We start from the raw sequence: 13,450 nt of genomic DNA, 5'->3' as shown, positions 1-13,450 counted from the left end.
GTTGTTCAGAAAGTGTGTGTGAGTGTAAATCTGCACAAGCTGAACAAAGTGTAATTGGTTATTTAAGCAGTTGCCTTATCTACTTGTTGGGAGTACATTTTGTAAGGGTCGGGTTGTCATTAGGATTAATTAATTTGCTTTAAAAATGGTATTTGCTATGATCATCTCTTAAATGTTGTAAATAAATAGCAATAGCACTTTTTAATTTATCTCATTTGTCCTTTAAATAAATGTATTTTTCTTCATACTAAATACAAACTAAAAAAAGCTTATATGATACAGGAAATGATGGAGGTGGATAATGGAGGCAGGGAGTTAAAGACCCTAGTGCAATGGTGGCCTTGGACAGGTTGATGTAGCTCCAGCAATGAGCAGCTCATAAAAAGTGCTATCCATAGGCCTTAGGAAGATATTCTATCTCTCTGCTGCTAACGGCACAGCCTAAAATCACCTGCTCCATCAAAGTCAGGCCCCCCTCTACAACATAAAATGCACCAGGAAAACAGCAAGGAAAACAATAAGACTGTGTGTGTGTGCAGTGCACACTTTGTGAGGAGGCATTTGCTTTATTTAGCAGGAGAATTGGGATGCTCGGTGCAAAGCAAGTGGTTATGAAAGTACTGTATTTTTTTGAGTTTATTGAAATTCTAAAATGTCATATTAATCTGTCTTTTCACATTTGTGATAGTAATATGAATGTGTTTTAGCCTGTTTGGTTTTATTGCTGTTGTTTTGGGTCCCACAAAGCCCACCTCTGTTATAGTAAAAATAATACAAATAACAGAATAGTCAACAATTAAGAAACAATGTATTCAATTTTTAGCGATTTATTTTTTCCTATTCTTTTCCACTCCCTGCATAATTGTTAGTCCATAGAAAAACATGTTTGTGGCTATGCCAGTGCAACAGGGCCTGGAGGTTGCTAATCGAGATGCAGAAGGGGGCTTGAGAGTCCGGTTTTGGATGGATACGAGATATAACAAGATGTACATAAATAAGGCTCTACAGCCTGCCAAAAAGAAGCATTGGTTGCTATAGGCTGAAGACATACAACAGAGGCACAGAGGTCAAAAGAATAAAAGGCTTGTTCTCAAAAGACCCATATTGTGTCTGCAGTGGAGAAGCAGCAAAAGACTCACCCAGAGATGAGACTGGACAATACTTGAAATATGTGTTGAAGAAGAATCGCAAAACAGCTCTCAACAACAGAAAATCACCAGAAAAGAAGCCTCAGTCCTTAAAGCTGGAAAGGGCCTGGGCCAGACTTGAACCACAGAACCGTTAAATAAGTTAACAGGGAACAGCTAACAACAGGTACTCACCCAGCTATGCTAACACATTGCAGACTGCAATGTGGGACAGAATCTGCCCCTCCACAACATGAAGCCCCTCACTGCAAGCTGATCATGCGCATGAGCTGACCCATCATTAGGACCAATGTTACAGATCCAAAGCATCACCTACTGAAGAGTGTACATAACCGAAACTCTAACGCAGAGGTTTCAAACATAAGGCTGGGGGTCCAGAACTGGCCAAAGCCAAACTACTGGAAGGATGAGATAAATTTTAGACTTTTAACTGTTTTTTTTATTGGTTTTACAGCTTTCCCTACTGACAAACACCATTCATGCTACACTAAAGTAAATAAATAATAGGTAAACCATTAAGTGATGGAAAGTTCCTGTTTTGTAAAAACTGAGATATATTGTTGAAATTGGAATTCTTTTTTATATTAAAATATATCAGGGATTACATGTGTGATTAAACTTCTTTACACTGTGAGAAAGAGGAGTTTCACTGGTTTGGCCCACAAGATCAAACTAGGCTAGTACATGGCCCACAGTGTAAAATGAGTTTGACATTCCTGCTGTAAGGCTAGGCAGACCAACCTGAGTGGTTCCCTGGACAGACTGTAGGAAATCCTCAGAGCCCCACACATGAATACTGGAGTGCTTGCCACAAGGCCGACAGGAATTCATCAAGAATTCAATGCATATGTGACAAACATCATTCCAAGGCCATCGCTCAAGTCTCCACGATGTGTATCATATACCAAGATGATTTACTGTCCCTCCTGCTCTTCTGCAAAGGCCTGAACCTGCTGAACCAGATCACTGCAATGAGTGGGTATGGGTAGAGATTCAGAAGTGGACTGACCATCAGACACCTCTTGAACACTGATCACACTGATCCCCATGAAAATTGGAAGACTAGATTCCAGGTGGCTCATAGAAGTGTGCAAAGGTCTGGTACACAAAAATTCTACAAAAATTCATGTAAGTAGGCTACTTGCATATCTGCCATTCATGTGTATTGAGACTAAAACATAAACAATCTGTACACGGTTATTATCAAGCTTGAAGGAACATTCTCAGTCATGCAACATGTATAAGCTTCTTTTCCTGCTTCTTTTTTAAGTCAAGATGTTTTATCTTTTTCGGGAACGCCTTTGGGCAACACAGCAGGGAGAAGAGGAAGGAGATGCATGCAGACTACACTGTCAACAACAATGAATTTAAAGAAAAAAACTGTCTTGCTAACAACTGAACCTCTAAATGTAAGAAAAGGGATGCACAGGTGGCGACTATAAACTTTTAAAAAGATCAGTTGTGGTCAAAATTAAATGTACCTTAAAATCTTGGTGGAGAAATTCTTTCTGCAGTCTGCTTAAAAAAAAGAAAAAAAAAACTCCTTTAATGTCCTAATTGAGCACATTTGAAAGAATCGAACAAAACAAAGCTCAGCCCACATAATAATTCCTTTGATCGAGCCTCCTGAGTTAGAAATCATTTTGACCAATAGTTCACTTACGTGTCTCTATATACGATGATGTTTGGAGAGGTTCATAACACTAATAGCTTTGGTGGTGGTGGTGTGAGGGTGGGGGGAGACGTCTGTCAGAAAGGACAACGGAAACGTATCTAATTGTGAGTTGTGAAACTGGGAGCTGTAAAAGCAACAGAACAATCACAGTCATTATTAGTGCCATTCCAATCATCATCGAGCCCACTGTCAAGTATCCTCCATTGCTTCTAAAAAGGAAAAAAAACTCTCCATCAAAGCTGATATCTCCTGACCTAGAAGCACAAAATGCATGCTTTAAAGCTCTGGAAGCTCCTAACCTTAAATTAACACATCATGATCTTAAATGTCTTCCTCCCACTTTGAACTATTTTCACCGACAGTAACTATTTGTAGGTGAATCTTGTGGCTAGTTTTAAGGTCATGCTGTTGTCATCTGTCACATGACAATGGGGGTACTTTGCGTCTCCACTTGAGTCTTTCTCCAGAGACAGAGAACTTAAATTTCCTTTCAGAGCTAATAGAAATTTAACTCTGCCTATAACTCCGCTGAGACCTCCGGGCTCGACACTAGGCAGGGCCCTGGAGGAAATAGCTTCAGATGTCATTTACTTTACTGTTCTCTTCTTATCTCTTTCATTTCTTTCCCCTTCCCTGCTCCCATATCTTTTCATGATGTTTGCTGTCATTGGAAGTGGCTGGAGTGGCCACGTTGCAGAAATATTGATTTCTTCCTTGCCTTCCTTTTTTCCTTTTTCCCCTCCAATCCTTCCAATTCCTTAAATCCCTCCACCTCCTTTTCATTTCCTGTGTTGCATCTGAGTCTTTATGTTGACGCATGACCAGCCTGCTTTACTGGTCGCCCATCCTGCTTCGTTCTTTTGCACGCTTCCTTTTTTTTGTTCTTCTGTCTCCTGATTTTTTTTTCCTCCACAAGCTTGATTCTGACATTGTGTTGTGGCTTCACTGTCTTTAAAAGCACTCTCCATTATAGGGTGGCTGAGAACTGGAGGTGTAGCGGTGCGGGGGGAGATTTTCTGCTGCCATCGCTTCACTGTATTCTTCCTTGCATCCGTCAAGGCAGCCGAGGTCCGTGTTCAGGCATTTGGCTCTTTGTCGACCTCAGGCACTGACAACTCATTCCCCCTGACAACACACAAATAACTTTTGCTATTAGTGAGGTCACCAAGTGAAATGTCTTTTTGCAGAGCATGTTGATACATGTTGATAAGAAAAAAAATACCAGTATCCCCCTCCCAAAAGAAAAACCAAAAGAAATGTGTTTAAGCATTTTCACTGGTAAAGTGTAAGTCCTTGAAACTGAATAAAGGTACTCTATATTAATACAGTAATATATACAATACAGCATTATTACAGAACAAACGATCAGTGCTAGGTGCCTGCAGGTGCAACTGTAGGGCATCCTGTACTGTAAGATTTTGTCTCCACTGCCAAATATACTGTAGCTTCCTTGTAGCTTCCTTTTAGTATTTATTCATGGGACGGATCAGATTTTATAATGGCTCAATCAGGTGGAAATTATTTCACAAGCCTGTGTTCAGCCTGTTTAGTTAATTGATATATTGGAAAGCTTACAGTACTGGATAGTTGCACAGATCCCAAAGATGCTCCACTGGATTGTAATCCAGTGACTGTGAAAGCCATTTGATTACAGTGAACTGCCATGTTCAAGAATCCAGTTTGAGATGGTCTAAGCTTTGTGAAGTAACAAGTTATCCTGCTGGAAGAATCCACAAGAAAATGGTAAACAAAGGGGTGGACATGCTCCACAACAATAATCATGTAGGCTGTGGCATTAAAATGATGCTCTGTTAATACTAAGGGGCTCAAAGTATGCCAAGAAAACATCTCCCACATCATTACACTTCCAGGAGCCTAAACCACACAAGGCTGAATGGATCCATGCTTTCATGTTGTTTGCACCAAATTCTGACCCTACTATCTAAATGTTGGAGCAAAACATTTTTTAGATACACTCGCCCAGGCTGACCCTCTATGAATACGCCTTAGTTTCTTTCACTTTATTATTCCACAGGAGTGGCTTTTGTAGTATATCCGCTTATATTAGTTTATATATCAGTTTGAAGCATTCTGGCTGCTCTTCTCTGACCTCATCAAGACATTATCACACAAAACTGCTGCTCGCTGGACATTTTCTCTTTTTTGGACCATGCACTATAAACCATAGAAATGGTTGTGTGAAAATATCCTGAACAAACATTCCTATGTATGTCTTCTCAAGTCTGGTTTTCAGTTTGCCAGTGCCAGACAATTTCCGAGAAATTTAAAGTACTTCTATATTGACTATTACCTTAATCCAACATATTTAAGGAACAACTTCCTTGGTATAAGATGGTTCCAAGAAGCTGGAAGAGGGTGGCCAGGGAGTTTTCTATCCACTCTAATATTTTAGATGAAATAAAGTGGGCAATTTTAAAATGGTAAAGATAATACAATTTTTTAGCTTACTTGTTCTTTTCCCCATCCAATTAAAATTCACTGTCATTACCCGAATACATCTGAGAAGTTTTGCATTATTAGCCAGCGATCTGTATCAGTAACCAATGTGAACATAACTTTTGAATCATAGCAAATCAAAGGTGATTTTGAGTACCATACCATTGCATTTGTTCTCATTGTGAAGCACCTTGAAGTACCAAAACCTATACTCAATGGTACCCTCCCCTCCCTCCCACACACAAACACACACACACACACACAATAAATAAATAAATACATATTTTCCATATGATATAAAGAAACATAGTTGACCCCAAGCAAGCTCTTGATTCTGGTGTTTCCACATTTGCCGTGCTCAAAGATACATATCAGTTGCTGTAACTGCTTTGTTTGATTACTGATGCATATTGACAATAATGACTTCCCACCAAGCAGATGCCCAGAGTCTGCTACTGAAGAGGACATTAGCATTGTAGCTTTACTAGTTCCCATTAGCAGTAAACAAATGCACCTGTTTCTGTTTACCATCTCTGCTATATTGCCTCTGACAACACACCGACGCCAAGTCATAAACACAGAGGAGGAGCAATTCATCTTTATTGCACGCAATCATTCTAAACATCCACATGGGCTATCTGGCCCTCTAAGACAGGTAGTGTGGTAGCCAAATAATACCCCCCTTTCCCACGCACACCTTTCCTGTTGTGACTCGGGTTCATCATTTTGCCTGAGTGATCCCACTGGCCCACAGTGAGGAAGTATGTCAAACTAAACCACATGGGTTTATAGTGAACTCTTTTTTTTTTTTTTTTTGTCTGTTCAAGTTACCTGTGTGTCTACCATGTTAACAGCAGGTCCTATGCTACATCATTTACAGTAGTTTTGTGATATATTGGCTTTTATTAGTGAGCATGATTAAAGTCAGCCAAGAGGGGGAGCAGGCAGGTGCTGGGCTGATGAGCAGAGTGACAGTGTTAATAGACTGAGGCTCCAGGGAGGTGGCCCTCGTTTGCAGCACCAATCCGTCTTGATTTCTGCACATTGCCTTCTTCAATTACACTAAGTGTTTAGCTCTAGTCACCAGCAACCTGGGCATGCACAGACCGTCGCTGGGGATAGTGGCGCGCACCGTACATTATGCACAGTACATTATGCATGAAAATAGGAAATACAAGCCAGTTTTGCCACCATTTTGAAATAAATTCTGGGACACACTGAAACTTCCCCCCCCCCCTCTCTCTGAATTTGTTAGTAGCTGTGATTACAGCTGTGATTGGATATGAAGTGCTAGCCTGCAATCTATAGGTGCTGCTTTGCTATCTCTAAGATGTGTCCAGGCTCTTCGCTCAGCGAGAGGAGATAGATGATGCAGAGATAAGACATTGAGGGATACTTTCTCTTCAGTGGAGCACAGAGGGAATTAAAGGTGTCCTCTCCCATCCGAAAAAAGGCTTATTATCTTCATCACCTCGCCCCTGCACCTGACACCAAGCAGTACCTTTACTCAAGATAAGACCTAATCTGGACTCTTGCTTACGTCTTTATTTACCTGTGTCAAGGTTATGAGCTGCAGAACAGGCTGTCCCTATTCAATCAAAACTGACGACACTGAGCTGGATGAAAGGAGGAAATAAATTGGATGCATTTTTGTGTATTGTGCGAGTGTATAATAAGGTTACTATTCAAAATAGAAAAAGTAAACCACCAACATGCTGTTTGGTTTCAAAGAACCTTGCGAATTCAGGTTATTGACTTTTGCAAAGTGAAAGTGGGAGTAATTCAGCTGCACATTAATAAGGACATGCAGTGAGAGCCAAATCCTCCCAGTGAAAGTAATGCAAATGAAACGTATATTTTCTGGAAGACAGGATGAGAAAGACATCAGCAAAGACGCTTTTTATGAGTCTTTGTTCAAACACCATATTATCATCCGTGTATATCCTGTGTTTGCCTTGACACAATAAACAACCATCAAGGGAACAGCTGTCAGCAGAAATATATATTCTACCAGGTAACGATACACATTTACCAAATGGCCTAAGGAAAACATTGTCTCATTGTCTTCTGAGAATGAATGTGGATTTCTCCTCAGGAGAGAATGGTTTGTTATGGAGAATGCTGATGACAGGCAGTGAATCTAAATTCCTATAGATTGTTTCTGTAACCTTTCTCAACTGAGGAATAACAGAGATGTGATCCCAGCACCACTGCTCTTTAGATTGCTCCCTTGCTGTCACTTGACACAAATAAGACAGTGACGCGAGGGATGTGGCACCGCTTACCTCTGCATTGAGCAGGGGGAGGACGTGCCATCTTTTGACCTCCTGATGCATTCCAGAAAAGGTCAACCTGACAATCGTCATCTGATCAATCCGCTGCTGTGACTCTGTCAATCTTCCTTGGGACTCCTTTGGAGTTGGGGTGGTGGGTGGGGAGAATAATTTCCCCTCCATCCCGATTCTCCACCACCCACCCTCGGCTCGCCTTGGAGACATTGTCTGTGGGGGTGGGGTGGGAGGTGACCTTTGTGACCACGTTATCATGTGGAAAGGTCACACCAAGGCCCCTTGAAAACCAGAGGGGTGGGGAGGATCGATCTGGAGGCTTTCTTTTATTTATCTCAGTAGACATGCTGCTCCTGGTGTTCTTCCAGGCCAATGGTGTGGGGGAGCGATAACGATCTATTAGTGTTGCAGATATCCTCCTCCTTACCTCCTCTCTCTCTCTCCTGCCCAACCACCCCTGTCCCTCGCTTTTCTTGTCAGACACCCTAACTCTATAGAAGCCCCTGGCCCTGAGCCAGAGGCATTTGTTAGAAGGAAACTTGGAGGTCATCAGAATGAGGTGGTTGACATCCTGGGGTCGGCACGATCCTGCCATGTCATTGCTTAATACAGTGCATGAAAGGGAGAGAAATCGGGCTGCACTCACAGAGGCTGCAGCGCTATTAGAACTGAAGTCGGGGAAGAGGGGGTGGGGGCATTGAGAGAACATCACATTCACTTTTCCGTCCCGTCCCCTTTGACTTTTGTGGTGCAGTGTATTAATGACCCGCTCTTATCACCATTTATCATTTGAACAGTACAATATATAGGAAGTGGTTGCATCAGTGGGGGAAAACAGAGGAAAGATAGAGACGTTGCACAGCGAGATGAGCGTGTTGCTGAAAGCCTGGATGATTTAATTAGAGAGTTTTCCTTCCCGCTGTTTTCAGGTCTGCGTTTTGTTTGGAGATGCAAAATGAAACAAATGACTCATTGACATTGCTGCTGACTCACACATAGCTCAAGATGTCTTAAGCTCCTAACACCGATAGCATTCATACGGTAATCCTGTTGTGCAGCGCATACAGACACACGCACAAACCCGAGCGCCCGAACGCGTTGCCAGTCTCCTTTTATTTACTAAAACACCACTGCACATAACACTTCTTAATGTAGTAAAATCGCTCCGCCCTAACATGCGTCAAATATTTCTCCATTACCCCACCATCATGGTCAATTAGGCCCCAACTTTCTCCACCTTTTATCTCCTTAACCAGGGTCCTCATCTTCTGCTTGTGTCACGGGGCCGACAGATAAATAATTCAGTGAAGGTGGGGGTGGGGTGGAGGGGATTTATAGCTCCCGTCTTACCCAGTCAGGCTGTAAATTCTGAGTGAGGGGAAACGGGAGAATATAGCGGGGGAGAAAAGAAAAGGGGAGAAGGGGGAGGAAGATGAGGGAGGAGAATATCTGTGGGGAAGTGGTCCCCCGGGGGCCATAGTCTCACACAGGCAACACCATAAAGTCACCATTAGAATGCTGTATTTATAACAGTGGGTTTGCCCAGGGCTGTGGATGCAATACCGAGTTTCTCTCTCTCTCTCTCACACTCACGCTCACACACACACACACACACACACACACACACACACACACACACACACACACTCTCTCTGTCTCACTCTCTGTCACACAGTTTCCAGTGAACACACTAATCTCACAACTCCACACAGACACACATCCACATACTAGACAGTGCCCATATCCACATGATAATATCATTTTCCTCCGTATTAGTAGAGTCTCGCCATAAAACACACACTGTGTCCTTCTCCTGGCACTGCCGTCCCTATATATGGTGTTCAGCAGGGCGCCAGCATCACAGAATATCAATGGCTTAATGAGGCGAGGGCTCTTTCTGATGTGCTGCAACATTGACTCTTTGGGGGGAACACAGAGACTGAAACGACTCTGTGAAGAGATAACAACGCCCCCCGATGGACTGCTGGACAGCTCAGAGCATGCTCAGTAGTGCCTGACATAATGGCTGCATGTAATGATACAAAACATCTCAGCGTACAAGGATGCTTTCCCCCCTTCTCATGCGCTACTCCATAGGATTCGAAAGGCTACCGAGCGTTTTCGCTTCAAGGTTATTCCCGTTGCCAATCTAATAAATCTTACATGTTTTATTAAAAGAAAAATGCCAGTGTTTATACTTCTTGGATCATTTATTGCATCATTTTTTTCTCCTCACATTATCCTTGGGCAATTTGCTGCTCTGCTACTGTAATTTGAATCAGATCCATTAAATAGACGTTGTTAAGGACATGACCTATGGCCACATCCACTCATGATTTCTTGCAAAATTATGGCTAATTTAGAAGTTCTCAGTTGATACACATGGATGGAGTAGTTTTACATCAATTGTGTCTGGATATATTACAAATTATAATGTCTTCAGCATGCCTATGCTGTGTTTTTAAGAAACTCTGGCTCCCGTTCTCAAAGTTGAAAGAAGCCATTTCTAAAACAAAATGGAAACTGACAGTTTGACTGATCGATTATGTCCTCAAACTGACATGGATGTCTGGCTATAGCGTATTTAACTTTAATAGTCTTCCTTCACAAAGTGAGGTTAATGTGACTTTGAATTAGAGATCTGCGAAAAGCCAGCCAATAAACAGCATATGGTAGAGTCAGATGTAGCAGAGGAAAGCCAAAGGTGAGCAAAAATATTTAGTAGAACCAGTAAACACACCACAGTAAGCACACCAAATCCCCTGTGCCTTTTCATACACTCTGTTGAAAAGCAATAAGAGGAGGTACAGTACCTTTTGTTTATCTGTCCCCCTCATGCGTTTATTGTCAAACCTTGTTTAGGAATATAATTTCCCTTTAACAGGCCTTTTGCTTTCCTGGCACTCTTCAGGCGCTTTCATGTCAGCGGTCTACAGTGAGGCTGCTGCCTTGGAATAAACTCCTTTTATTTAAAGCTAGCCAGAGGGGTCAGAGAGCCTGATCTGTCATTGGCAGTGTAATAAACAGAGAAAGAGAGTTCCACATAAACACCTCCAACCAATATGAACAGCCCACTACAGGAAATGAAAATGTGGCCATAGGAAGTTAACCCTTTATGCTTCAAGGAGGTGGTGGAAAAAAGAGACACCAAGCTGCCATCCTGTGTTTAGCTGAATTCCTCTGTATCCTTTGTCTGGGTTACTGTAGGGGTGCCTGAACATGCATTAATTGGTTGTCATGGAGAGATACGGCCAAATGCAAACAGGATGGCAGTGTCGAATCCCATTTAATGAGAGAATAAAACAGTCACCCACTGAAGGCAGATAGGGAGAACCGTATTGACCTGCAAGTGGTGCTCGTGAATAACCCGTCGTCTCCTTCAATCGATCACAACATAATGAGAGACAACATGGAAGGAAGGCTGGCATGATTTGTGAGTGACACGAAAGGTCAAAGCACGTGTGCAGTGCTGTGTGCATGCTTTGCCATATCTCTCTAATTGTACTTTTGATCCCACAAACAGACATTCCAGTCTCCAATTTCCGTCTTCATGACAGCGTCCTCTCTGCAGCACGGCTCCGGCCTTCGTCGTTCATCCGTGCATGGTCATTAAACTCAGCGCTGCATGATTCTTAATGAGGCAGCGCCAACACCCGAGCTGACCCTTCTAGGGCACCACTGTGACTCGGTCCTTTTTCTCCTTCATCTTCCTCTTTTCCAACTTGTCTTATTCCCCACAGTCTGCCTGTCAAAGGGGCCAAGGCTTTGGCTGCTTGTTGCGCATGCTAACATCCCAGTCTGAAAGATGGGACAGAGAGCAAGAGAGCAAGCGAGACAGACTGAGGTGGAGACCATTTTAGCTATGGCCGCCAACCACCAACAGACTTGCAAGTTGAGTGAATAAATGCCCTGTCTACTCGGGACAGAGTGCACTCACTCTCGCAAACCAGCAGGCATGCATAAAACCCTAGAGGTTGGGGGCCAGGAAGTGGAGAGATCCTCTGCAGTGTGATTGATAACGCCCCCCCTGCTTCAAACAGCAGACAATCCAAGCAAGCCCGATGTGACTTTTAACAACCTCAATGAATAGTGCATGGAGACGGGTCAAGGGCAAGATGGGTGGAGGGAGGGCTAAGAAGTTTTTCTTATCAATCAGGGAGTCATCGGGGGAATAGGAGAAGACAAGCACCAAGCTGGGCTTGTTGGGGGCTGGGGTGGTGATGATGGCATGATAAAGCTCCATTGATGGCCGTGGAATGAAAAAACAAAAAAAACCCACCCCAAAACAAAACAGATGCACAGAAGCGGAAAAAACATTATGGCTGGTGATATGTAATCTAACGTATTAATTCTTTTAGGTTTAAGCAAGCAGCCTGTCTGACTCGAGTCAACTGATTAACTCAGTTTTCTTTTTCCTGTTTTTTGCATATAGGTAACAATAAACTGCTGCTGTTGCTCAGTGTAGGGTTGTATGGACAGATTTTGCTATTATTTCTTTTTCACAGACAGACAAAAGGCATCACAGCCCGACAACACACAATAAATAAAAGGAAAGACATAAACCGCCAAATTCAACAAGTTTGAAGAAGATGCCTCCTGTTAACAAAACCACAGAGAAGAATAACAGGTGGGAAGGGCTTTTATAATGGCGAATCAATATAGAGAATCTACAGCACAGTTCAGCCTAAATGCCACCCCACCTTTTGGCCTCTTATCAGGACCCAATCACAGGCAATCAGGCTCTTTTAAAGGCTGATTTAACCCTGATGAGCCCTAAGCTAGATGAACCTCACACACAGACAGCACCAGTCACTCTGACACACACACCCACACGCACACAAAACACTTTTTGCAATATTGCGGCAGAGATTAAAGCCACATGAAAGGGGTAGAGACAAAGGTGACGTCTCCTCTTTTGAAATGGCAAGAGCGTGGCTTGACATGAAGCGAGCTGGTGAGTGCTTGGGTGAACAAAAGGCTGGCGCCATGTGAGAAAAGGGCAGAGGCGGGAGCAGGGCGGCAGCGGTGGGGGGGCAGGCCTTTAATTAAAAGGATTATATTGAGGTGCAGAGTGCCGCCGAGGAGCTGTCCACTGGGCCCAGATTGACTACAGTAATGAAACCTATCCCTGTCGGAGGAGAAGGAGAGAAAGGAGAGAGTGGAAATGGAACTGCAGCACTAAAAGGGGGTCAAGAAATTACAGAAGAATGGGTTTAGAAAAAGTAAACATTAAGAATAAATGTGCGTAATGAGGGATCATCAAGCGGAATTGGAACACGGGAGCTTAAAGTAATAAATATACAAGGTCATAAAGAATAATAACAATGAATGAACTATGGCATTAAATTAGAAGTTCTCGTAGATTAAAGTCATTACAGATATGCTTCTGGCCAACTGAGAGTTTCCCTCTTTAATGTAAATGAATGCTAAGTTTGGCATATCCATCCAGGGCCTCTGCTACTCATTAATTTTTATCTCTTCAGATATAATGAAGTCATAATAGCGGGGAGTCTGATGAGTTGTCAATTAGAAACTTGAATGATCCCTGTACTGAAATTAAAAAAGAGAAAAGGTTATTGATTCTCCTGCTCTATTTAACTCACTGGTAACTAGCACTTGTCAGCGCTCACCCATTCTTACCTGGGTTTGCCTTTTCATTCACACTCTGAACCTATTTTATATTATTATACACATGGAAAACATGTGAGCATGACATTAAAACACTGGCATAGGGTTTGTCGTGTTGTCAGGTTTTAGTGTTTAGCATCAGATTGTAACATGCAATAAAATCAACATAACAGAGCGACTCAAGGATTGTATTGTCACACATGGCCACTTGCAAACTTTTCAGCACCAAGATAAGTTCCCTGTGTCTGCCTCTG

This window comes from Oreochromis aureus, linkage group 5 (genome assembly GCF_013358895.1).
Source record: "Oreochromis aureus strain Israel breed Guangdong linkage group 5, ZZ_aureus, whole genome shotgun sequence".
Lineage (NCBI taxonomy): Eukaryota > Metazoa > Chordata > Actinopteri > Cichliformes > Cichlidae > Oreochromis > Oreochromis aureus.
This window is presented reverse-complemented; position numbering follows the sequence as displayed.